Source organism: Pseudophryne corroboree, unplaced genomic scaffold, assembly GCF_028390025.1.
Source record: "Pseudophryne corroboree isolate aPseCor3 unplaced genomic scaffold, aPseCor3.hap2 scaffold_195, whole genome shotgun sequence".
Lineage (NCBI taxonomy): Eukaryota > Metazoa > Chordata > Amphibia > Anura > Myobatrachidae > Pseudophryne > Pseudophryne corroboree.
Genome location: NW_026968590.1, coordinates 857,261 through 878,993, shown reverse-complemented (window position 1 = coordinate 878,993; position 21,733 = coordinate 857,261). Strand labels below are relative to the sequence as shown.

Sequence of the window (21,733 nt, the reverse complement as noted above, 5' to 3'; positions counted from 1 at the left end):
AAATTACAGTAAATGTTTGTTTCTTTTCAAACAGAACTTTCTTGACCATGCTACTTGCTTGAAAGATCTGGGAGCACATGGAATACAGTACAAACCATGCTTATAGCAAGGAGAAGCCAGGTGAGAAATCTGCTTTCTTTCAAATTGGGCGCTCACTTTGATCTGAATGAGGACTGCTGGCATGGCACTCAGGCGACAGGTGGAATCTTGGTCATGCTCTGGTTTCTCTTCAGAATGAACAAATCTTTCGCCATTTATTAAAGATTTCCGTGGAGAGGAGCAAAACTGAGTTTTATCTCAATTTTTGCATGCCCCATATTATTGGGGTTTCTTTTATCAGTTTAAGGACAGAATGAGTGTGCTTTCTTGTTGGCTTTAATGTAAGTTTATTTGTATAACAATGACAGTAAATGTCTGTTTCTTTTCAAACAGAACTTTCTTGACCATGCTACTTGCTTGAAAGATCTGGGAGCACATGGAAAAGAGTACAAACCATGCTTATAGCAAGGGGAAGCCTGGTGAGAAATCTGCTTTCTTTCTTTCAAATTGGGTGCTCACTTTGAGCTGAATGAGGACTGCTGGCATGGCACTCAGGCGACAGGTGGAATCTTGGTCATGCTCTGGTTTCTCTTCAGAACGAACAAATCTTTCGCCTTTTACTAAAGATTTCCGTGGAGAGGAGCAAAACTGAGTTTTATCTCAAATTTTGCATTCCCCATCTTATTGGGGTTTTATTTTATCTGTTTAAAGATAGAACGAGTGTGCTTTAATGTAAGCTCATTTGCATAGAAATGACAGTAAATGTTTGTTTCTTTTCAAACAGAACTTTCTTGACTATACTAATTGCTTGAAAGATCTGGGAACACATGGAAAAGAGTACAAACCATGTTTATAGCTAGGGGAAGCCTGGTGAGAAATCTGCTATCTTTCTTTCAAATTGGGTGCTCACTTTGAGCTCAATGAGAACTGCTGGCATGGCACTCAGGCGACAGGTGGAATCTTGGTCATGCTCTGGTTTCTCTTCAGAACTAACAAATATTTCGCCTTTTATTAAAGATTTCCGTGGAGAGGAGCAAAACTGAGTTTTATCTCAATTTTTGCATGCCCCATATTATTGGGGTTTCTTTTATCAGTTTAAAGACAGAACGAGTGTGCTTTCTTGTTAGCTTTAATGTAAGTTGCCATAGATGCAGTAAAACACACGTGTAGGGCACGGCGTGTCCGCGTGTATTTGACTCATGTGAAATGTTATAAAACAAAAATATATGATTATGATGTTAGCTGTTAGTCTCCACTAATAGGGAATAGAAGCTGAGATATAAGAAAGGAATACACTAGATATGATGTCACTTAGCAGATACAATGTCTAAAGTGCATACAGATAGCTACTAATAACTCTTGATAAGAAAGTATATCAGTGTGGGTATATTTATATGATGGGATATTGGGACTAGTGAATATATATCACACCTGCTGTCCAGATTGGCAATAACCAGACAATTATGATAAGAGTAGAGATGTCACATGGGCTGCTATAGATATTAATTTAATGCTGTATGTGTCATTTGTTACAAATGGATACATTTTCTATGAGTCAGCCTAGCAGCTGCATGTTCTAACAGAACACTATCCTCACACAGAATCTGCTAACCTTGAGATAACTAAATGACAGTGTGTAACAGTCTCTTTACTATAAGACTGTTACAAAGTAATATATATATTTGAAGTCAGTCTAGCAGCTGTGTGTTCCAGCAGTTTATAAGACAAAGAAAATCTCCTATTGTGGAATCTAGACACATGGGACTGCTGGCCTGTGTCATACTATTTCTATGTAATACCAGTAACATGTATATAACTGTTACATAATTGTTACAAATGGATAAATCTTTGAGTCAGCCTAGCAGCTGCATGTCCTAACAGGACACCATAAATCCTTTACAGTGTAACAAATTGATTGGTAACACTTAAAGGCTGGAGAGCAGTTATATGCCTTACTAGCATACTCAATATACCACATTATTACACCAGTTACCACGATTATTGACAGCGCATTTGATATATTATATTACCCTCACACTGAGTCTGTTTACCTTTAGATAACTAAGTGACCGAATATGTAACAGTTTCTCTATCATAAGACTGTTACAAAGTGAGATAGATATATTTGGAAGTCAGTCAAACAGCTGTGTGTTTCAGCGGTTTATAAGAAAATTCCTCATTGTGGAATCTGGACCACTAAGGGTTATTATATATATAGCACATGGAATTGCCACATCTCCCTATATGATAATTTCATTACACTGTAACATAATAAGAATTAACTCTTTAACAGTGTAAATAGAGAGTAATGAATCTCTGACACATGGAATATATTATTTCTTAGATGAATTGGATAAACCATTATGACAGACACTTTGCTTCCTAATAAGAATTGAGGTGGCTATACCTCTAAGGAAAGCATTATTGCCTACGCCTAGATCAGATTAAATAAGATCTGGCTGAATATATGAAGGAAGGTTGCTATTTATATGAGAATTGGAATTGCTATATTCCTTAAGGCAACCCCACCGATTGATATATGTTGTCAATTAAGTATATCTGAACGGCTATATCTGGACCAGATTTAATAAGATCTGGCTGATTATATGAAGGAGGGCTGCTATTTATATTGGAATTGCCATATTCCTTAAGGCAACCGCACCTGTTGGTATATCTCGCCAATTAACTATATCTAAACAGCTAAATTAAAGCTATTCATCATTTTTTTAGTTTGGATATTAATAAATATGATCTTTCCATGATGCATAGAGATTTCCCTATCAAGTGATTCCTTATCCGATATAGAAAGCTATCCCCCTGTGGTATTGAATTTAGGAATATAGTCTTAGGGGACACAGAGAAATAAGTGATCCCCATCTACCTAAGCACCCCACAAATTGGAGGTTAGCTTACCGGTTATACTCAATCACCCCCACAAATTCGCCAATGGGGATGGCTTCCCGGGAGGTAACCCCTATTGAGTGAAGGGAGTATATAGGATACGACCCAGTGGTACCTGACGACATAGATACTAACAGCTATTTAATAACATTACGCTAGAAAGTGATTATTAGCAACATATATATCTATATAAACAACCCCGCCAGGGTTGTGCCTTCAAAAATAATCACACACGGACACGCTTTTTAAACCTTTTTTTCACATCTCTTTATTCTTCTTATGCACATGTATGTTAGTTCTGTGATTTTAACCTTTATGTTTCACTGCAGTTTGGGATAATAATATTAATATTTATCCAATTTTAATACATACTTAATAAAGGTTATATTTTATGATTCATTCATTCTGTCCAGTGCGTCAACAGTGCAGATTTCTTCTTGTTTTTTCTCCCAAATTCTATAACAATGACAGTAAATGTTGTTTCTTTTCAAACAGAACTTTCTTGACCATGCTACTTGCTTGAAAGATCTGGGAGCACATGGAAAACAGTACAAACCATGCAGTATCACAAGAGCCTTTATTTGATCTTTCATGAAGATAGAGCAGAATTGAGGACACGTCAACAATTTCTGCCGAAGGTGGTTCATCTTTCCACATGGTGCCTTTGGCCACTGACACCTTCGTTGAGTCAAAGTCTCTGGCTGTGGTCAGAACTTTGAAAATTTATGTCACCAGAACGGTTCAGATTAGGAAAACAGAGGCTCTGTTTGTCCTGTATGCTCCCAACAGGATTGGGTGTCCTGCTTCCATGTAGACCATTATGCGCTGGATCTGTGGTAAGATTCAGCATGCTCATTCCATGGCAGGATTGCCGTTACTGAATTAGGTGAAGACCCATTCTACTAGAAAGGTGGGTTCATCCTGGGCAGCTGGTCGGGGAGTCTCGGCATTGCAACTTTGCCGAGCAGCTATTTAGTAAACACTTTTGCTAAGTTTTACAAGTTTGATACCTTGGCTGATGATAACCTCAAGTTGGGTCATTCGGTGCTGCAGAGTCGTACGCACTCTCCCACCCGTTCAAGAGCTTTGGTATAACCCCATGGTTCTTAATGTGACCCCAGCATCCTCTAGGTCGTATGAGAAAATAGGATTTTAATACCTACCGGTAAATCCTTTTCTCTTAGTCCGTAGAGGATGCTGGGCACCCGTCCCAGTCCATACTGTGTCTGCAGTTATTACTTGTGGTTATACACATGTTATGTTATGGTTCTGGTCAGCTTTTTGCTGCAATTGTTCATGCCGTTGGCTTGTGTTCTGTTGAATGCCACGTTCTGCGGCATGCTTAAGGTGTGAGCTGGTAAGATGCTCACCTTAGTTTAACAATAAATCCTTTCCTCGAAATGTCCGTCTCCCTGGGCACAGTTCCTATAACTGGAGTCTGGAGGAGGGGCATAGAGGGAGGAGCCAGTTCACACCCTTTGAAAGTCTTAAAGTGCCCATGTCTCTTGCGGATCCCGTCTATACCCCATGGTTCTTAATGTGACCCCAGCATCCTCTACGGACTAAGAGAAAAGGATGCCCTTGCGCACTATCCTGACTTCTCCTCCCGTCTGCTTACTTTGTGCCTTCCAACGCACAATGCGAACTACAGGTGGTGCTGCAGGGCCCACACCCTTTTACTTGCCTTACAGAACAGCTCTGGAGCTGTTACAGTGCCCAGCTGCTGCAAGAAATCAGCTTGAATGCTTCAGGGGATGGGGCATGGCCAACATGAGCCCCACACCAAAGGAGGGTGGGGGTGTTTAATGCGAACTAGGGGTCATCCAAGCACCGCAAAAGGCCGCCATGCCCTGCATGCCCCTTTTCTCTTTTCATATGCAGATGAGGGTTCCAGCCAACTTTGGCCCACATCTTGGATGACATCACCGTATGCAAATCCGTCTTCTGCAGACCTTCCCCCAGGAATGCTTGTACTAGTTGTTGCATATGGTTTGATATTTGATGGTGCTTCAATATTAGGCAGCCTTCCACCCTCCCATGTTCATCTGAACAGATGTGGTCTCCCTGCAGTTGTTGTCCCCAGACGAGAGTTCCCTTGTGCGTCCTCAGTTGAATCTCCTTAACTTGACGGGGGAGGGGCTGCCCGAGCAGCCACCCTCCCCAGCCCTATCCCAACTCATACTTATTTTGCATATGAGATCTCTTGATCATGAAGATTGTTCTCACAGGGTGAGGTTCATCCATTATATTTTAAAATAGGAAGGTACAAATTACATATTTGAATTGCATCTATGTGCTGGATTCAAATGTCCCCCCCCCCCCCTTCCTTTCTCAATTGTGCCCGTCAGCAGCTATTCTAAGGTTGCTGCCAATGGGTGTGACACATTAATTTCTTCTGTGGGGTACACTGGACTCCACAAGGATTCACATTGGGGTGTAGAGTAGGATCTTGATCTGAGGCACCAACCGGCTCAAAGCTTTTGACTGTTCCCAAGATGCTCAGCGCATCCTCCTCTATAACCCCGCTTCCATGAACAGGGAGCTCAGTTTGTAGTTGGTGCCTTCAGTAGCAGGCCACTTAACAGGGGCCTGCCTCAGGCAGCCTATTCTTAGCTATTAATTTTGACAAGAAAAGAAGAACTTGTTTTATGAGAATCTACAAGGGCTGCAGCAGGCTAGGTCTAATAGACATCTTTACTGCAGCTTCATCACTCCCAGCGGCGCTGTATACTCCCGTGCCCTGGTTGCTGGGTCACTGCAGCGGAGGCTCCAGTTTCTTCCTAAGGTCAGTCACACACACACCGCCCTTCCGGATCACGAGGCCGCTGATGAAGGGGAGCGTGGCCGTAGGGGGTGGACCGTGTGCGCACTGGCGTGGACACTGATTACTGGGCAGCCGCTCCACTAGCCACCAGGTACAGTTAAGGAGCACAGGTCTGGGAGTTTTACTCCTATATTAACCCAATTTTGTACTGCCCGCAGCGCATTGTGATAGGTAATAGGGCCTGATTCAGGTTGGAATGCAATCACAATAAGCGATCCAACTGCAAAAATTGCTAACAGCATACGCATGTGCCTGCATTTTCTGCGGCACCCCGCAGAGAATGCGATCGCCTCTGCCTGTCAATCGGGGCGGGGGGGGGGGAGGGGGGTCAGCAACACTCCATTTCCAAGTCAGGGATGGAGCGGTGCGGGGGCAAGGCTTCAAAATGGGGTCTGCAACGGAGGAGACACAGGGGGCGTGGTCACAGCGGCTGTATGACATCACATTCAGCCGCTGTGATCACAAAAATGGTGGCGGCTTCCTGCGCGCACATACAGTCTGCACCAGCAGGAGGCTACACCATTTTTTATGATCACGCTGAACTGCAGTGCGACTGCAATTACAGCATGGTCAAGAATGGAGGTGTCATGATGGGTGGCCATGCCCTGTCACTGTGCAGGAGCCAGCACCGCACACACACTAGTCCCCGGGTGCAGCCCCCAACCCCCGGGACACCCGGAGCAACAAAATGTAGATTCAGGCCACCAGGCCACGCCCCTACCTATGAAACCATGCCTCCTTTTTACCATTGCGCTGCTTATCTGCGCGCACTGCATTACAATCTCCTTCGCCACCTCTCTGGGTGTCACCAGTGATAGTGACACCTCTGCCATGCTTGTAGCAGCTGGTCCTAAGATCTACGCCTCAAGCCCTGAGTGTTTGCCCTTGTGACTTGTTGATCATCATAGCGAAGCAGATGCTTACAGAAAACTGCAGGGGCTTAGATTGAAAATAAAAAAATTGATGGGTATAAGGTAGAGAGGAGCGGGTTCGGTTCTCCGAGAACCGAATTCCCGACGAACTCCACGTGGTTTACACTGGTCCGAGGCAGGCTCGGTTGTTCCCGCCTGACTCGGAAAACCTGAACAAGGGAAAATGTCATCATCCCGCTGTCGGATTCTCTCGAGATTCGGATTCCATATAAAGAGCTGCGCGTTGCCGCCATTTTTACTCGTGCATTGAAGAGAGAGCGGAGAGGACGTGGCTATGTTCTCTCAGTGGAAATCTCAATATCAGTGCTCAGTATCAGTGGTTACTTATTGCTGCTCAGTAATACTAGTAGTGTGTCTCTCCTGCTCAGTGTCAGTTCTCAGTAGTATCCTCATCAGTGCTCAGTATCACTGCTCATTGTCTTGTGCTGCATTGTGGTGCTCAGCATACTACAGTACATTACTAATAGTCCAGTGCTGCATCTTGCTGCTCAGTGTCAGTTCTAGTATCCTCATCAGTGCTCACTATCAGTGCTCATTACATTGTGGTGTTCTGTATACTACAGTAACATAGTAATATAGTAACATATAGTAACATATTTTTTGAGGTTGAATAGAGGCAAATTGCCCATCGTGTTCAACCTGTTTTAAGTTGTGATGATTCTACATACTTGCTGAATAATGTTTTATGACTAGTTAGCTACTATAACTCATGTTACCCCCGGATTAACCATGTTGATATTTTAAGTATTATAACCTTGGATAGCTTTTTCATTCAGAAATGTATCCATTCCTTTTTTAAATCCAATTACAGAGTCCGCCATTACCACCTTCCCTGGCAGGGAATTCCACATCCTGATTGCCCTAACAGTGAACATCATAGTATCTCACCTGGCAGGTAAGTAGGAGTTGGGCTAGAGCTGTGGAGGATTGCTGCTCGGGCACCCCCTGTCAAGTGAAGGAGATCCAACTGAGGCAGCACAAGGGAACTCTCGAAAGAAGAACAAGGCTAGAGGAAGATCTGAGACAAAGAAATCTGACTTTTACCAGAGCTGACCAGAGGAAAGCACAAACGCAGTCCCCCACTACCACAAATAATGCAGTTGAGTTTCCCACATTTGGGGAAATCACAGGGGTCAGCATACCCAGAGTGCAATGAATGAACCTCACCCTGGGAGAACAATCTTCATGACCATGGTATCTCCTATGCAAAATAAGTATGATTTGGGATAGGGCTGGGGAGGGCCGCTGCTCAGGCACATCTCTGTCAAGTAAAGGAGATTCAACTGAGGCAACACAAGGGAACTCTCATCTGGGGACAACAACTGCAGGGAGAACACATATTTTCAGATGAACATGGGAGGGCAGAAGGCTGCCTAACACTGAAGCACCCCCAAACAACAAACCAAATGCAACTACTAGTGCAAGCATTCCTGGGGGAAGGCCTGCAGCAGATGGATTTGCATATGGTGATGTCATCCAAGCAGTGGGTCAAAGTTGGCTTCAACCCTCGTCTGCATATGAAAATAAAAAAGGGGTGTGCAGGGCATGGCGGCCTTTTGCGGCGCTTGGATGACCCCTAGTTTGCATTAAACACCTCCACCTTCCTTCGGTGTGGGGCTCATGTTGGCTATGCCCCAGCCCCTGAAGCATTCAAGCTGATTTCTTGCAGCAGCTGGGCACTGTAACAGCTCCAGAGCTGCTCTGTAAAGCAAGTAAAAGGGTGTGGGCCCTGCAGCACTACCTGTAGTTTGCATTGTGCGTTGGAAGGCACAAAGTAAGCAGACGGGAGAAGTCAGGATAGTGCACAAGGGCATAGAAGGGAGCGGCTCAAGAAAAGAGAAGTGGAAACAGACAGCAAACTAGGCTGGAGAGAGACCTGAGACAAAGAGATCTGAATTATACGAGAGCCGACCAGAGGAAACACAAATTATGTAATCAAGTGTCCCACATTTGGGGAAATCGTAGGAGCAGCACACCCAGAGTGCATTGGGTGAGCCTTGCCCTGGGAGAAGCACCTTCCTGATCATAGTATCTCACCTGGCAGGTAAGTAGGAGTTGGGCTAGAGCTGGGGAGGGTCGCTGTTCGGGCACCCCCCTGTCAAGTGAAGGAGATCCAACTGAGGCAGCACAAGGAAACTCTCGAAAAAAGAACAAGGCTAGAGGAAGATCTGAGACAAAGAAATCTGACTTTTACCAGAGCTGACCAGAGGAAAGCACAAACACAGTCCCCCACTACCACAAATAATGCAGTCGAGTTTCCCACATTTGGGGAAATGACAGGGGTCAGCATACCCAGAATGCAATGAATGAACCTCACCCTGGGAGAACAATCTTCATGACAATGGTATCTCCTATGCAAAATAAGTATGATTTGGGATAGGGCTGGGGAGGGCCGCTGCTCAGGCACATCTCTGTCAAGTAAAGGAGATTCAACTGAGGCAGCACAAGGGAACTCTCATCTGGGGACAACAACTGCAGGGAGAACACATATTTTCAGATGAACATGGGAGAGCAGAAGGCTGCCTAATACTGAAGCACCCCCAAACAACAAACCAAATGCAACAACTAGTACAAGCATTCCTGGGAAAAGGTCTGCAGAAGACGGATTTGCATACGGTGATGTCATCCAAGCAGTGGGCCAAAGTTGGCAGGAACCCTCATCTGCATATGAAAAGAGAAAAGGGGTATGCAGGGCATGGCGGCCTTTTGCGGCGCTTGGATGACCCTTAGTTCGCATTAAACACCTCCACCCTCCGTCGGTGTGGGGCTCATGTTGGCTATGCCCCAGCCCCTGAAGCATTCAAGCTGATTTCTTGCAGCAGCTGGGCACTGTAACAGCTCCAGAGCTGCTCTGTAAGGCAAGTAAAAGGGTGTTGGCCCTGCAGCACTACCTGTAGTTTGCATTGTGCGTTGGAAGGCACAAAGTAAGCAGACAGGAGAAGTCAGGAGAGTGCACAAGGGCAAGGGCAGGGGCTCAAGAAAAGAGAAGTGGAAACAGACAGCAAACTAGGCTGGAGAGAGACCTGAGACAAAGAGATCTGAATTATACGAGTAGCCGACCAGAGGAAACACAAATTATGTAGTCAAGTGTCCCACATTTGGGGAAATCGTAGGAGCAGCACACCCAGAGTGCAATGGGTGAGCCTTGCCCTGGGAGAAGCACCTTCCTGATCATAGTATCTCACCTGGCAGGTAAGTAGGAGTTGGGCTAGAGCTGGGGAGGGTCGCTGCTCGGGCACCCCCCTGTCAAGTGAAGGAAATCCAACTGAGGCAGCACAAGGAAACTCTCAAAAAAAGAACAAGGCTAGAGGAAGATCTGAGACAAAGAAATCTGACTTTTACCAGAGCTGACCAGAGGAAAGCACAAACACAGTCCCCCACTACCACAAATAATGCAGTCGAGTTTCCCACATTTGGGGAAATCACAGGGGTCAGCATACCCAGAATGCAATGAATGAACCTCACCCTGGAAGAACAATCTTCATGACCATGGTATCTCCTATGCAAAATAAGTATGATTTGGGATAGGGCTGGGGAGGGCCGCTGCTCAGGCACATCTCTGTCAAGTAAAGGAGATTCAACTGAGGCAGCACAAGAGAACTCTCATCTGGGGACAACAACTGCAGGGAGAACACATATTTTCAGATGAACATGGGAGAGCAGAAGGCTGCCTAATACTGAAGCACCCCAAACAACAAACCAAATGCAACAACTAGTACAAGCATTCCTGGGGGAAGGTCTGCAGAAGACGTATTTGCATACGGTGATGTCATCCAAGCAGTGGGCCAAAGTTGGCTGGAACCCTCATCTGCATATGAAAAGAGAAAAGGGGTATGCAGGGCATGGCGGCCTTTTGCGGCGCTTGGATGACCCTTAGTTCGCATTAAACACCTCCATCCTCCGTCGGTGTGGGGCTCATGTTGGCTATGCCCCAGCCCCTGAAGCATTCAAGCTGATTTCTTGCAGCAGCTGGGCACTGTAACAGCTCCAGAGCTGCTCTGAAAGGCAAGTAAAAGGGTGTGGGCCCTGCAGCACTACCTGTAGTTTGCATTGTGCGTTGGAAGGCACAAAGTAAGCAGACAGGAGAAGTCAGGAGAGTGCACAAGGGCATAGAAGGCAGCGGCTCAAGAAAAGAGAAGTGGAAACAGACAGCAAACTAGGCTGGAGAGAGACCTGAGACAAAGAGATCTGAATTATACAAGAGCCGACCAGGGGAAACACAAATTATGCAGTCAAGTTTCCCACATTTGGGGAAATCGCAGGAGCAGCACACCCAGAGTGCAATGGGTGAGCCTTGCCCTGGGAGAAGCACCTTCATGATCATAGTATCTCACCTGGCAGTTATGTAGGAGTTGGGCTAGAGCTGGGGAGGGTCGCTGCTCGGGTACCCCCCTGTCAAGTGAAGGAGATCAAACTGAGGCAGCACAATGGAACTCTCGAAAGAAGAACAAGGCTAGAGGAAGATCTGAGACAAAGAAATCTGACTTTTACCAGAGCTGACCAGAGGAAAACACAAACACAGTCCCCCACTACCACAAATAATGCAGTTGAGTTTCCCACATTTGGGGAAATCACAGGGGTCAGCATACCCAGAATGCAATGAATGAACCTAACCCTGGGAGAACAATCTTTATGACCATGGTATCTCCTATGCAAAATAAGTATGATTTGGGATAGGGCTGGGGAGGGCCGCTGCTCAGGCACATCTCTGTCAAGTAAAGGAGATTCAACTGAGGCAGCACAAGGGAACTCTCATCTGGGGACAACAACTGCCGGGAGAACACATATTTTCAGATGAACATGGGAGGGCAGAAGGCTGCCTAATACTGAAGCACCCCCAAACAACAAACCAAATGCAACAACTAGTACAAGCATTCCTGGGGGAAGGTCTGCAGAAGACGGATTTGCATACAGTGATGTCATCCAAGCAGTGGGCCAAAGTTGGCTGGAACCCTCATCTGTATATGAAAAGAGAAAAGGGGTATGCAGGGCATGGCGGCCTTTTGCGGCGCTTGGATGACCCTTAGTTCGCATTAAACACCCCCACCCTACTTCGGTGTGGGGCTCATGTTGGCCATGCCCCAGCCCCTGAAGCATTCAAGCTGATTTCTTGCAGCAGCTTGGCACTGTAACAGCTCCAGAGCTGCTCTGTAAGGCAAGTAAAAGGGTGTGGGCCCTGCAGCACTACCTGTAGTTTGCATTGTGCATCGGAAGGCACAAAGTAAGCAGACAGGAGGAGAAGTCAGGATAGTGCACAAGGGTATAGAAGGGAGGGGCTCAAGAAAAAAGAAGTGGAAACAGACAGCAAACTAGGCTGGAGAGAGACCTGAGACAAAGAGATCTGAATTATATGAGAGCCGACTAGGGGAAACACAAATTATGCAATCAAGTTTCCCATATTTGGGGAAATCGCAGGGGCAGCACACCCAGAGTGCAATGGGTGAGCCTTGCCCTGGGAGAAGCAACTTCATGATCATAGTATCTCACCTGGCAGGTAAGTAGGAGTTGGGCTAGAGCTGGGGAGGGTCGCTGCTCGGGCACCCCCCTGTCAAGTGAAGGAGATCCAACTGAGGCAGCACAAGGGAACTCTTGAAAGAAGAACAAGGCTAGAGGAAGATCTGAGACAAAGAAATCTGACTTTTACCAGAGCTGACCAGAGGAAAGCACAAACACAGTCCCCCACTACCACAAATAATGCAGTTGAGTTTCCCACATTTGGGGAAATCACAGAGGTCAGCATACCCAGAACGCAATGAATGAACCTAACCCTGGGAGAACAATCTTCATGACCATGGTATCTCCTATGCAAAATAAGTATGATTTGGGATAGGGCTGGGGAGGGCCGCTGCTCAGGCACATCTCTGTCAAGTAAAGGAGATTCAACTGAGGCAGCACAAGGGAACTCTCATCTGGGGACAACAACTGCAGGGAGAACACATATTTTCAGATGAACATGGGAGGGCAGAAGGCTGCCTAATACTGAAGCACCCCCAAACAACAAACCAAATGCAACAACTAGTGCAAGCATTCCTGGGGGAAGGCCTGCCGCAGATGGATTTGCATATGGTGATGTCATCCAAGCAGTGGGTCAAAGTTGGCTTCAACCCTCGTCTGCATATGAAAAGAGAAAAGGGGCATGCAGGGCATGGCGGCCTTTTGCGGCGCTTGGCTGACCCCTAGTTTGCATTAAACACCTCCACCCTCCGTCGGTGTGGGGCTCATGTTGGCTATGCCCCAGCCCCTGAAGCATTCAAGCTGATTTCTTGCTGCAGCTGGGCACTGTAACAGCTCCAGAGCTGCTCTGTAAGGCAAGTAAAAGGGTGTGGGCCCTGCAGCACTACCTGTAGTTTGCATTGTGCGTTGGAAGGCACAAAGTAAGCAGACAGGAGAAGTCTGGAGAGTGCACAAGGGCATAGAAGGCAGCGGCTCAAGAAAAGAGAAGTGGAAACAGACAGCAAACTAGGCTGGAGAGAGACCTGAGACAAAGAGATCTGAATTATACGAGAGCCGACCAGGGGAAACACAAATTATGCAGTCAAGTTTCCCACAGGAGTATATAGGATACGACCCAGTGGTACCTGACGACATAGATACTAACAGCTATTTAATAACATTACGCTAGAAAGTGATTATTAGCAACATATATATCTATATAAACAACCCCGCCAGGGTTGTGCCTTCAAAAATAATCACACACGGACACGCTTTTTAAACCTTTTTTTCACATCTCTTTATTCTTCTTATGCACATGTATGTTAGTTCTGTGATTTTAACCTTTATGTTTCACTGCAGTTTGGGATAATAATATTAATATTTATCCAATTTTAATACATACTTAATAAAGGTTATATTTTATGATTCATTCATTCTGTCCAGTGCGTCAACAGTGCAGATTTCTTCTTGTTTTTTCTCCCAAATTCTATAACAATGACAGTAAATGTTGTTTCTTTTCAAACAGAACTTTCTTGACCATGCTTCTTGCTTGAAAGATCTGGGAGCACATGGAAAACAGTACAAACCATGCAGTATCACAAGAGCCTTTATTTGATATTTCATGAAGATAGAGCAGAATTGAGGACACGTCAACTATTTCTGCCGAAGGTGGTTCATCTTTCCACATGGTGCCTTTGGCCACTGACACCTTCGTTGAGTCAAAGTCTCTGGCTGTGGTCAGAACTTTGAAAATTTATGTCACCAGAACGGTTCAGATTAGGAAAACAGAGGCTCTGTTTGTCCTGTATGCTCCCAACAGGATTGGGTGTCCTGCTTCCATGTAGACAATTATGCGCTGGATCTGTGGTAAGATTCAGCATGCTCATTCCACGGCAGGATTGCCGTTACTGAATTAGGTGAAGACCCATTCTACTAGAAAGGTGGGTTCATCCTGGGCAGCTGGTCGGGGAGTCTCGGCATTGCAACTTTGCCGAGCAGCTATTTAGTAAACACTTTTGCTAAGTTTTACAAGTTTGATACCTTGGCTGATGATAACCTCAAGTTGGGTCATTCGGTGCTGCAGAGTCGTACGCACTCTCCCACCCGTTCAAGAGCTTTGGTATAACCCCATGGTTCTTAATGTGACCCCAGCATCCTCTAGGTCGTATGAGAAAATAGGATTTTAATACCTACCGGTAAATCCTTTTCTCTTAGTCCGTAGAGGATGCTGGGCACCCGTCCCAGTCCATACTGTGTCTGCAGTTATTACTTGTGGTTATACACATGTTATGTTATGGTTCTGGTCAGCTTTTTGCTGCAATTGTTCATGCCGTTGGCTTGTGTTCTGTTGAATGCCACGTTCTGCGGCATGCTTAAGGTGTGAGCTGGTAAGATGCTCACCTTAGTTTAACAATAAATCCTTTCCTCGAAATGTCCGTCTCCCTGGGCACAGTTCCTATAACTGGAGTCTGGAGGAGGGGCATAGAGGGAGGAGCCAGTTCACACCCTTTGAAAGTCTTAAAGTGCCCATGTCTCTTGCGGATCCCGTCTATACCCCATGGTTCTTAATGTGACCCCAGCATCCTCTACGGACTAAGAGAAAAGGATGCCCTTGCGCACTATCCTGACTTCTCCTCCCGTCTGCTTACTTTGTGCCTTCCAACGCACAATGCGAACTACAGGTGGTGCTGCAGGGCCCACACCCTTTTACTTGCCTTACAGAACAGCTCTGGAGCTGTTACAGTGCCCAGCTGCTGCAAGAAATCAGCTTGAATGCTTCAGGGGATGGGGCATGGCCAACATGAGCCCCACACCAAAGGAGGGTGGGGGTGTTTAATGCGAACTAGGGGTCATCCAAGCACCGCAAAAGGCCGCCATGCCCTGCATGCCCCTTTTCTCTTTTCATATGCAGATGAGGGTTCCAGCCAACTTTGGCCCACATCTTGGATGACATCACCGTATGCAAATCCGTCTTCTGCAGACCTTCCCCCAGGAATGCTTGTACTAGTTGTTGCATATGGTTTGATATTTGATGGTGCTTCAATATTAGGCAGCCTTCCACCCTCCCATGTTCATCTGAACAGATGTGGTCTCCCTGCAGTTGTTGTCCCCAGACGAGAGTTCCCTTGTGCGTCCTCAGTTGAATCTCCTTAACTTGACGGGGGAGGGGCTGCCCGAGCAGCCACCCTCCCCAGCCCTATCCCAACTCATACTTATTTTGCATATGAGATCTCTTGATCATGAAGATTGTTCTCACAGGGTGAGGTTCATCCATTATATTTTAAAATAGGAAGGTACAAATTACATATTTGAATTGCATCTATGTGCTGGATTCAAATGTCCCCCCCCCCCCCCTTCCTTTCTCAATTGTGCCCGTCAGCAGCTATTCTAAGGTTGCTGCCAATGGGTGTGACACATTAATTTCTTCTGTGGGGTACACTGGACTCCACAAGGATTCACATTGGGGTGTAGAGTAGGATCTTGATCTGAGGCACCAACCGGCTCAAAGCTTTTGACTGTTCCCAAGATGCTCAGCGCATCCTCCTCTATAACCCCGCTTCCATGAACAGGGAGCTCAGTTTGTAGTTGGTGCCTTCAGTAGCAGGCCACTTAACAGGGGCCTGCCTCAGGCAGCCTATTCTTAGCTATTAATTTTGACAAGAAAAGAAGAACTTGTTTTATGAGAATCTACAAGGGCTGCAGCAGGCTAGGTCTAATAGACATCTTTACTGCAGCTTCATCACTCCCAGCGGCGCTGTATACTCCCGTGCCCTGGTTGCTGGGTCACTGCAGCGGAGGCTCCAGTTTCTTCCTAAGGTCAGTCACACACACACCGCCCTTCCGGATCACGAGGCCGCTGATGAAGGGGAGCGTGGCCGTAGGGGGTGGACCGTGTGCCCACTGGCGTGGACACTGATTACTGGGCAGCCGCTCCACTAGCCACCAGGTACAGTTAAGGAGCACAGGTCTGGGAGTTTTACTCCTATATTAACCCAATTTTGTACTGCCCGCAGCGCATTGTGATAGGTAATAGGGCCTGATTCAGGTTGGAATGCAATCACAATAAGCGATCCAACTGCAAAAATTGCTAACAGCATACGCATGTGCCTGCATTTTCTGCGGCACCCCGCAGAGAATGCGATCGCCTCTGCCTGTCAATCGGGGCGGGGGGGGGGGGGGGGGGGGGGTCAGCAACACTCCATTTCCAAGTCAGGGATGGAGCGGTGCGGGGGCAAGGCTTCAAAATGGGGTCTGCAACGGAGGAGACACAGGGGGCGTGGTCACAGCGGCTGTATGACATCACATTCAGCCGCTGTGATCACAAAAATGGTGGCGGCTTCCTGCGCGCACATACAGTCTGCACCAGCAGGAGGCTACACCATTTTTTATGATCACGCTGAACTGCAGTGCGACTGCAATTACAGCATGGTCAAGAATGGAGGTGTCATGATGGGTGGCCATGCCCTGTCACTGTGCAGGAGCCAGCACCGCACACACACTAGTCCCCGGGTGCAGCCCCCAACCCCCGGGACACCCGGAGCAACAAAATGTAGATTCAGGCCACCAGGCCACGCCCCTACCTATGAAACCATGCCTCCTTTTTACCATTGCGCTGCTTATCTGCGCGCACTGCATTACAATCTCCTTCGCCACCTCTCTGGGTGTCACCAGTGATAGTGACACCTCTGCCATGCTTGTAGCAGCTGGTCCTAAGATCTACGCCTCAAGCCCTGAGTGTTTGCCCTTGTGACTTGTTGATCATCATAGCGAAGCAGATGCTTACAGAAAACTGCAGGGGCTTAGATTGAAAATAAAAAAATTGATGGGTATAAGGTAGAGAGGAGCGGGTTCGGTTCTCCGAGAACCGAATTCCCGACGAACTCCACGTGGTTTACACTGGTCCGAGGCAGGCTCGGTTGTTCCCGCCTGACTCGGAAAACCTGAACAAGGGAAAATGTCATCATCCCGCTGTCGGATTCTCTCGAGATTCGGATTCCATATAAAGAGCTGCGCGTTGCCGCCATTTTTACTCGTGCATTGAAGAGAGAGCGGAGAGGACGTGGCTATGTTCTCTCAGTGGAAATCTCAATATCAGTGCTCAGTATCAGTGGTTACTTATTGCTGCTCAGTAATACTAGTAGTGTGTCTCTCCTGCTCAGTGTCAGTTCTCAGTAGTATCCTCATCAGTGCTCAGTATCACTGCTCATTGTCTTGTGCTGCATTGTGGTGCTCAGCATACTACAGTACATTACTAATAGTCCAGTGCTGCATCTTGCTGCTCAGTGTCAGTTCTAGTATCCTCATCAGTGCTCACTATCAGTGCTCATTACATTGTGGTGTTCTGTATACTACAGTAACATAGTAATATAGTAACATATAGTAACATATTTTTTGAGGTTGAATAGAGGCAAATTGCCCATCGTGTTCAACCTGTTTTAAGTTGTGATGATTCTACATACTTGCTGAATAATGTTTTATGACTAGTTAGCTACTATAACTCATGTTACCCCCGGATTAACCATGTTGATATTTTAAGTATTATAACCTTGGATAGCTTTTTCATTCAGAAATGTATCCATTCCTTTTTTAAATCCAATTACAGAGTCCGCCATTACCACCTTCCCTGGCAGGGAATTCCACATCCTGATTGCCCTAACAGTGAACATCATAGTATCTCACCTGGCAGGTAAGTAGGAGTTGGGCTAGAGCTGTGGAGGATTGCTGCTCGGGCACCCCCTGTCAAGTGAAGGAGATCCAACTGAGGCAGCACAAGGGAACTCTCGAAAGAAGAACAAGGCTAGAGGAAGATCTGAGACAAAGAAATCTGACTTTTACCAGAGCTGACCAGAGGAAAGCACAAACGCAGTCCCCCACTACCACAAATAATGCAGTCGAGTTTCCCACATTTGGGGAAATCACAGGGGTCAGCATACCCAGAGTGCAATGAATGAACCTCACCCTGGGAGAACAATCTTCATGACCATGGTATCTCCTATGCAAAATAAGTATGATTTGGGATAGGGCTGGGGAGGGCCGCTGCTCAGGCACATCTCTGTCAAGTAAAGGAGATTCAACTGAGGCAACACAAGGGAACTCTCATCTGGGGACAACAACTGCAGGGAGAACACATATTTTCAGATGAACATGGGAGGGCAGAAGGCTGCCTAACACTGAAGCACCCCCAAACAACAAACCAAATGCAACTACTAGTGCAAGCATTCCTGGGGGAAGGCCTGCAGCAGATGGATTTGCATATGGTGATGTCATCCAAGCAGTGGGTCAAAGTTGGCTTCAACCCTCGTCTGCATATGAAAATAAAAAAGGGGTGTGCAGGGCATGGCGGCCTTTTGCGGCGCTTGGATGACCCCTAGTTTGCATTAAACACCTCCACCTTCCTTCGGTGTGGGGCTCATGTTGGCTATGCCCCAGCCCCTGAAGCATTCAAGCTGATTTCTTGCAGCAGCTGGGCACTGTAACAGCTCCAGAGCTGCTCTGTAAAGCAAGTAAAAGGGTGTGGGCCCTGCAGCACTACCTGTAGTTTGCATTGTGCGTTGGAAGGCACAAAGTAAGCAGACGGGAGAAGTCAGGATAGTGCACAAGGGCATAGAAGGGAGCGGCTCAAGAAAAGAGAAGTGGAAACAGACAGCAAACTAGGCTGGAGAGAGACCTGAGACAAAGAGATCTGAATTATACGAGAGCCGACCAGAGGAAACACAAATTATGTAATCAAGTGTCCCACATTTGGGGAAATCGTAGGAGCAGCACACCCAGAGTGCATTGGGTGAGCCTTGCCCTGGGAGAAGCACCTTCCTGATCATAGTATCTCACCTGGCAGGTAAGTAGGAGTTGGGCTAGAGCTGGGGAGGGTCGCTGTTCGGGCACCCCCCTGTCAAGTGAAGGAGATCCAACTGAGGCAGCACAAGGAAACTCTCGAAAAAAGAACAAGGCTAGAGGAAGATCTGAGACAAAGAAATCTGACTTTTACCAGAGCTGACCAGAGGAAAGCACAAACACAGTCCCCCACTACCACAAATAATGCAGTCGAGTTTCCCACATTTGGGGAAATGACAGGGGTCAGCATACCCAGAATGCAATGAATGAACCTCACCCTGGGAGAACAATCTTCATGACAATGGTATCTCCTATGCAAAATAAGTATGATTTGGGATAGGGCTGGGGAGGGCCGCTGCTCAGGCACATCTCTGTCAAGTAAAGGAGATTCAACTGAGGCAGCACAAGGGAACTCTCATCTGGGGACAACAACTGCAGGGAGAACACATATTTTCAGATGAACATGGGAGAGCAGAAGGCTGCCTAATACTGAAGCACCCCCAAACAACAAACCAAATGCAACAACTAGTACAAGCATTCCTGGGAAAAGGTCTGCAGAAGACGGATTTGCATACGGTGATGTCATCCAAGCAGTGGGCCAAAGTTGGCAGGAACCCTCATCTGCATATGAAAAGAGAAAAGGGGTATGCAGGGCATGGCGGCCTTTTGCGGCGCTTGGATGACCCTTAGTTCGCATTAAACACCTCCACCCTCCGTCGGTGTGGGGCTCATGTTGGCTATGCCCCAGCCCCTGAAGCATTCAAGCTGATTTCTTGCAGCAGCTGGGCACTGTAACAGCTCCAGAGCTGCTCTGTAAGGCAAGTAAAAGGGTGTTGGCCCTGCAGCACTACCTGTAGTTTGCATTGTGCGTTGGAAGGCACAAAGTAAGCAGACAGGAGAAGTCAGGAGAGTGCACAAGGGCAAGGGCAGGGGCTCAAGAAAAGAGAAGTGGAAACAGACAGCAAACTAGGCTGGAGAGAGACCTGAGACAAAGAGATCTGAATTATACGAGTAGCCGACCAGAGGAAACACAAATTATGTAGTCAAGTGTCCCACATTTGGGGAAATCGTAGGAGCAGCACACCCAGAGTGCAATGGGTGAGCCTTGCCCTGGGAGAAGCACCTTCCTGATCATAGTATCTCACCTGGCAGGTAAGTAGGAGTTGGGCTAGAGCTGGGGAGGGTCGCTGCTCGGGCACCCCCCTGTCAAGTGAAGGAAATCCAACTGAGGCAGCACAAGGAAACTCTCAAAAAAAGAACAAGGCTAGAGGAAGATCTGAGACAAAGAAATCTGACTTTTACCAGAGCTGACCAGAGGAAAGCACAAACACAGTCCCCCACTACCACAAATAATGCAGTCGAGTTTCCCACATTTGGGGAAATCACAGGGGTCAGCATACCCAGAATGCAATGAATGAACCTCACCCTGGAAGAACAATCTTCATGACCATGGTATCTCCTATGCAAAATAAGTATGATTTGGGATAGGGCTGGGGAGGGCCGCTGCTCAGGCACATCTCTGTCAAGTAAAGGAGATTCAACTGAGGCAGCACAAGAGAACTCTCATCTGGGGACAACAACTGCAGGGAGAACACATATTTTCAGATGAACATGGGAGAGCAGAAGGCTGCCTAATACTGAAGCACCCCAAACAACAAACCAAATGCAACAACTAGTACAAGCATTCCTGGGGGAAGGTCTGCAGAAGACGTATTTGCATACGGTGATGTCATCCAAGCAGTGGGCCAAAGTTGGCTGGAACCCTCATCTGCATATGAAAAGAGAAAAGGGGTATGCAGGGCATGGCGGCCTTTTGCGGCGCTTGGATGACCCTTAGTTCGCATTAAACACCTCCACCCTCCGTCGGTGTGGGGCTCATGTTGGCTATGCCCCAGCCCCTGAAGCATTCAAGCTGATTTCTTGCAGCAGCTGGGCACTGTAACAGCTCCAGAGCTGCTCTGAAAGGCAAGTAAAAGGGTGTGGGCCCTGCAGCACTACCTGTAGTTTGCATTGTGCGTTGGAAGGCACAAAGTAAGCAGACAGGAGAAGTCAGGAGAGTGCACAAGGGCATAGAAGGCAGCGGCTCAAGAAAAGAGAAGTGGAAACAGACAGCAAACTAGGCTGGAGAGAGACCTGAGACAAAGAGATCTGAATTATACAAGAGCCGACCAGGGGAAACACAAATTATGCAGTCAAGTTTCCCACATTTGGGGAAATCGCAGGAGCAGCACACCCAGAGTGCAATGGGTGAGCCTTGCCCTGGGAGAAGCACCTTCATGATCATAGTATCTCACCTGGCAGTTATGTAGGAGTTGGGCTAGAGCTGGGGAGGGTCGCTGCTCGGGTACCCCCCTGTCAAGTGAAGGAGATCAAACTGAGGCAGCACAATGGAACTCTCGAAAGAAGAACAAGGCTAGAGGAAGATCTGAGACAAAGAAATCTGACTTTTACCAGAGCTGACCAGAGGAAAACACAAACACAGTCCCCCACTACCACAAATAATGCAGTTGAGTTTCCCACATTTGGGGAAATCACAGGGGTCAGCATACCCAGAATGCAATGAATGAACCTAACCCTTGGAGAACAATCTTTATGACCATGGTATCTCCTATGCAAAATAAGTATGATTTGGGATAGGGCTGGGGAGGGCCGCTGCTCAGGCACATCTCTGTCAAGTAAAGGAGATTCAACTGAGGCAGCACAAGGGAACTCTCATCTGGGGACAACAACTGCCGGGAGAACACATATTTTCAGATGAACATGGGAGGGCAGA

General features: G+C 47.1%; 18 non-coding genes and 1 pseudogene across 18 annotated transcripts; 3 read left to right on the top strand and 16 right to left on the bottom strand.

Moving 5' to 3' along the window:
• Nucleotides 1–213: 213 nt before the first annotated feature.
• On the top strand, nt 214–329 carry LOC135005036 (U5 spliceosomal RNA). The gene has a single exon (XR_010205728.1). It is a non-coding gene; the product is annotated as a U5 spliceosomal RNA (small nuclear RNA).
• A 286-nt stretch (nt 330–615) lies between these two features.
• Nucleotides 616–731, top strand: LOC135005009 (U5 spliceosomal RNA). The gene has a single exon (XR_010205701.1). It is a non-coding gene; the product is annotated as a U5 spliceosomal RNA (small nuclear RNA).
• A 275-nt stretch (nt 732–1,006) lies between these two features.
• LOC135005045 (U5 spliceosomal RNA) lies at nt 1,007–1,122 on the top strand. The gene has a single exon (XR_010205737.1). It is a non-coding gene; the product is annotated as a U5 spliceosomal RNA (small nuclear RNA).
• A 6,628-nt stretch (nt 1,123–7,750) lies between these two features.
• On the bottom strand, nt 7,751–7,914 carry LOC135004628 (U1 spliceosomal RNA). The gene has a single exon (XR_010205358.1). It is a non-coding gene; the product is annotated as a U1 spliceosomal RNA (small nuclear RNA).
• A 671-nt stretch (nt 7,915–8,585) lies between these two features.
• Nucleotides 8,586–8,748, bottom strand: LOC135004978 (U1 spliceosomal RNA). Its single transcript, XR_010205678.1, has one exon. It is a non-coding gene; the product is annotated as a U1 spliceosomal RNA (small nuclear RNA).
• A 152-nt stretch (nt 8,749–8,900) lies between these two features.
• Nucleotides 8,901–9,064, bottom strand: LOC135004726 (U1 spliceosomal RNA). The gene has a single exon (XR_010205454.1). It is a non-coding gene; the product is annotated as a U1 spliceosomal RNA (small nuclear RNA).
• A 668-nt stretch (nt 9,065–9,732) lies between these two features.
• On the bottom strand, nt 9,733–9,896 carry LOC135004932 (U1 spliceosomal RNA). Its single transcript, XR_010205642.1, has one exon. It is a non-coding gene; the product is annotated as a U1 spliceosomal RNA (small nuclear RNA).
• Nucleotides 9,897–10,048: 152 nt separating this feature from the next.
• LOC135004648 (U1 spliceosomal RNA) lies at nt 10,049–10,212 on the bottom strand. The gene has a single exon (XR_010205379.1). It is a non-coding gene; the product is annotated as a U1 spliceosomal RNA (small nuclear RNA).
• Nucleotides 10,213–10,882: 670 nt separating this feature from the next.
• Nucleotides 10,883–11,045, bottom strand: LOC135004951 (U1 spliceosomal RNA). Its single transcript, XR_010205660.1, has one exon. It is a non-coding gene; the product is annotated as a U1 spliceosomal RNA (small nuclear RNA).
• A 152-nt stretch (nt 11,046–11,197) lies between these two features.
• Nucleotides 11,198–11,361, bottom strand: LOC135004679 (U1 spliceosomal RNA). Its single transcript, XR_010205408.1, has one exon. It is a non-coding gene; the product is annotated as a U1 spliceosomal RNA (small nuclear RNA).
• A 702-nt stretch (nt 11,362–12,063) lies between these two features.
• On the bottom strand, nt 12,064–12,198 carry LOC135004960 (U1 spliceosomal RNA; annotated as a pseudogene).
• A 152-nt stretch (nt 12,199–12,350) lies between these two features.
• On the bottom strand, nt 12,351–12,514 carry LOC135004697 (U1 spliceosomal RNA). Its single transcript, XR_010205425.1, has one exon. It is a non-coding gene; the product is annotated as a U1 spliceosomal RNA (small nuclear RNA).
• A 5,460-nt stretch (nt 12,515–17,974) lies between these two features.
• Nucleotides 17,975–18,138, bottom strand: LOC135004858 (U1 spliceosomal RNA). The gene has a single exon (XR_010205580.1). It is a non-coding gene; the product is annotated as a U1 spliceosomal RNA (small nuclear RNA).
• A 671-nt stretch (nt 18,139–18,809) lies between these two features.
• Nucleotides 18,810–18,972, bottom strand: LOC135004977 (U1 spliceosomal RNA). Its single transcript, XR_010205677.1, has one exon. It is a non-coding gene; the product is annotated as a U1 spliceosomal RNA (small nuclear RNA).
• Nucleotides 18,973–19,124: 152 nt separating this feature from the next.
• LOC135004725 (U1 spliceosomal RNA) lies at nt 19,125–19,288 on the bottom strand. Its single transcript, XR_010205453.1, has one exon. It is a non-coding gene; the product is annotated as a U1 spliceosomal RNA (small nuclear RNA).
• Nucleotides 19,289–19,956: 668 nt separating this feature from the next.
• LOC135004931 (U1 spliceosomal RNA) lies at nt 19,957–20,120 on the bottom strand. Its single transcript, XR_010205641.1, has one exon. It is a non-coding gene; the product is annotated as a U1 spliceosomal RNA (small nuclear RNA).
• Nucleotides 20,121–20,272: 152 nt separating this feature from the next.
• Nucleotides 20,273–20,436, bottom strand: LOC135004647 (U1 spliceosomal RNA). Its single transcript, XR_010205378.1, has one exon. It is a non-coding gene; the product is annotated as a U1 spliceosomal RNA (small nuclear RNA).
• Nucleotides 20,437–21,106: 670 nt separating this feature from the next.
• On the bottom strand, nt 21,107–21,269 carry LOC135004950 (U1 spliceosomal RNA). The gene has a single exon (XR_010205659.1). It is a non-coding gene; the product is annotated as a U1 spliceosomal RNA (small nuclear RNA).
• Nucleotides 21,270–21,421: 152 nt separating this feature from the next.
• Nucleotides 21,422–21,585, bottom strand: LOC135004695 (U1 spliceosomal RNA). The gene has a single exon (XR_010205423.1). It is a non-coding gene; the product is annotated as a U1 spliceosomal RNA (small nuclear RNA).
• Nucleotides 21,586–21,733: the final 148 nt, after the last annotated feature.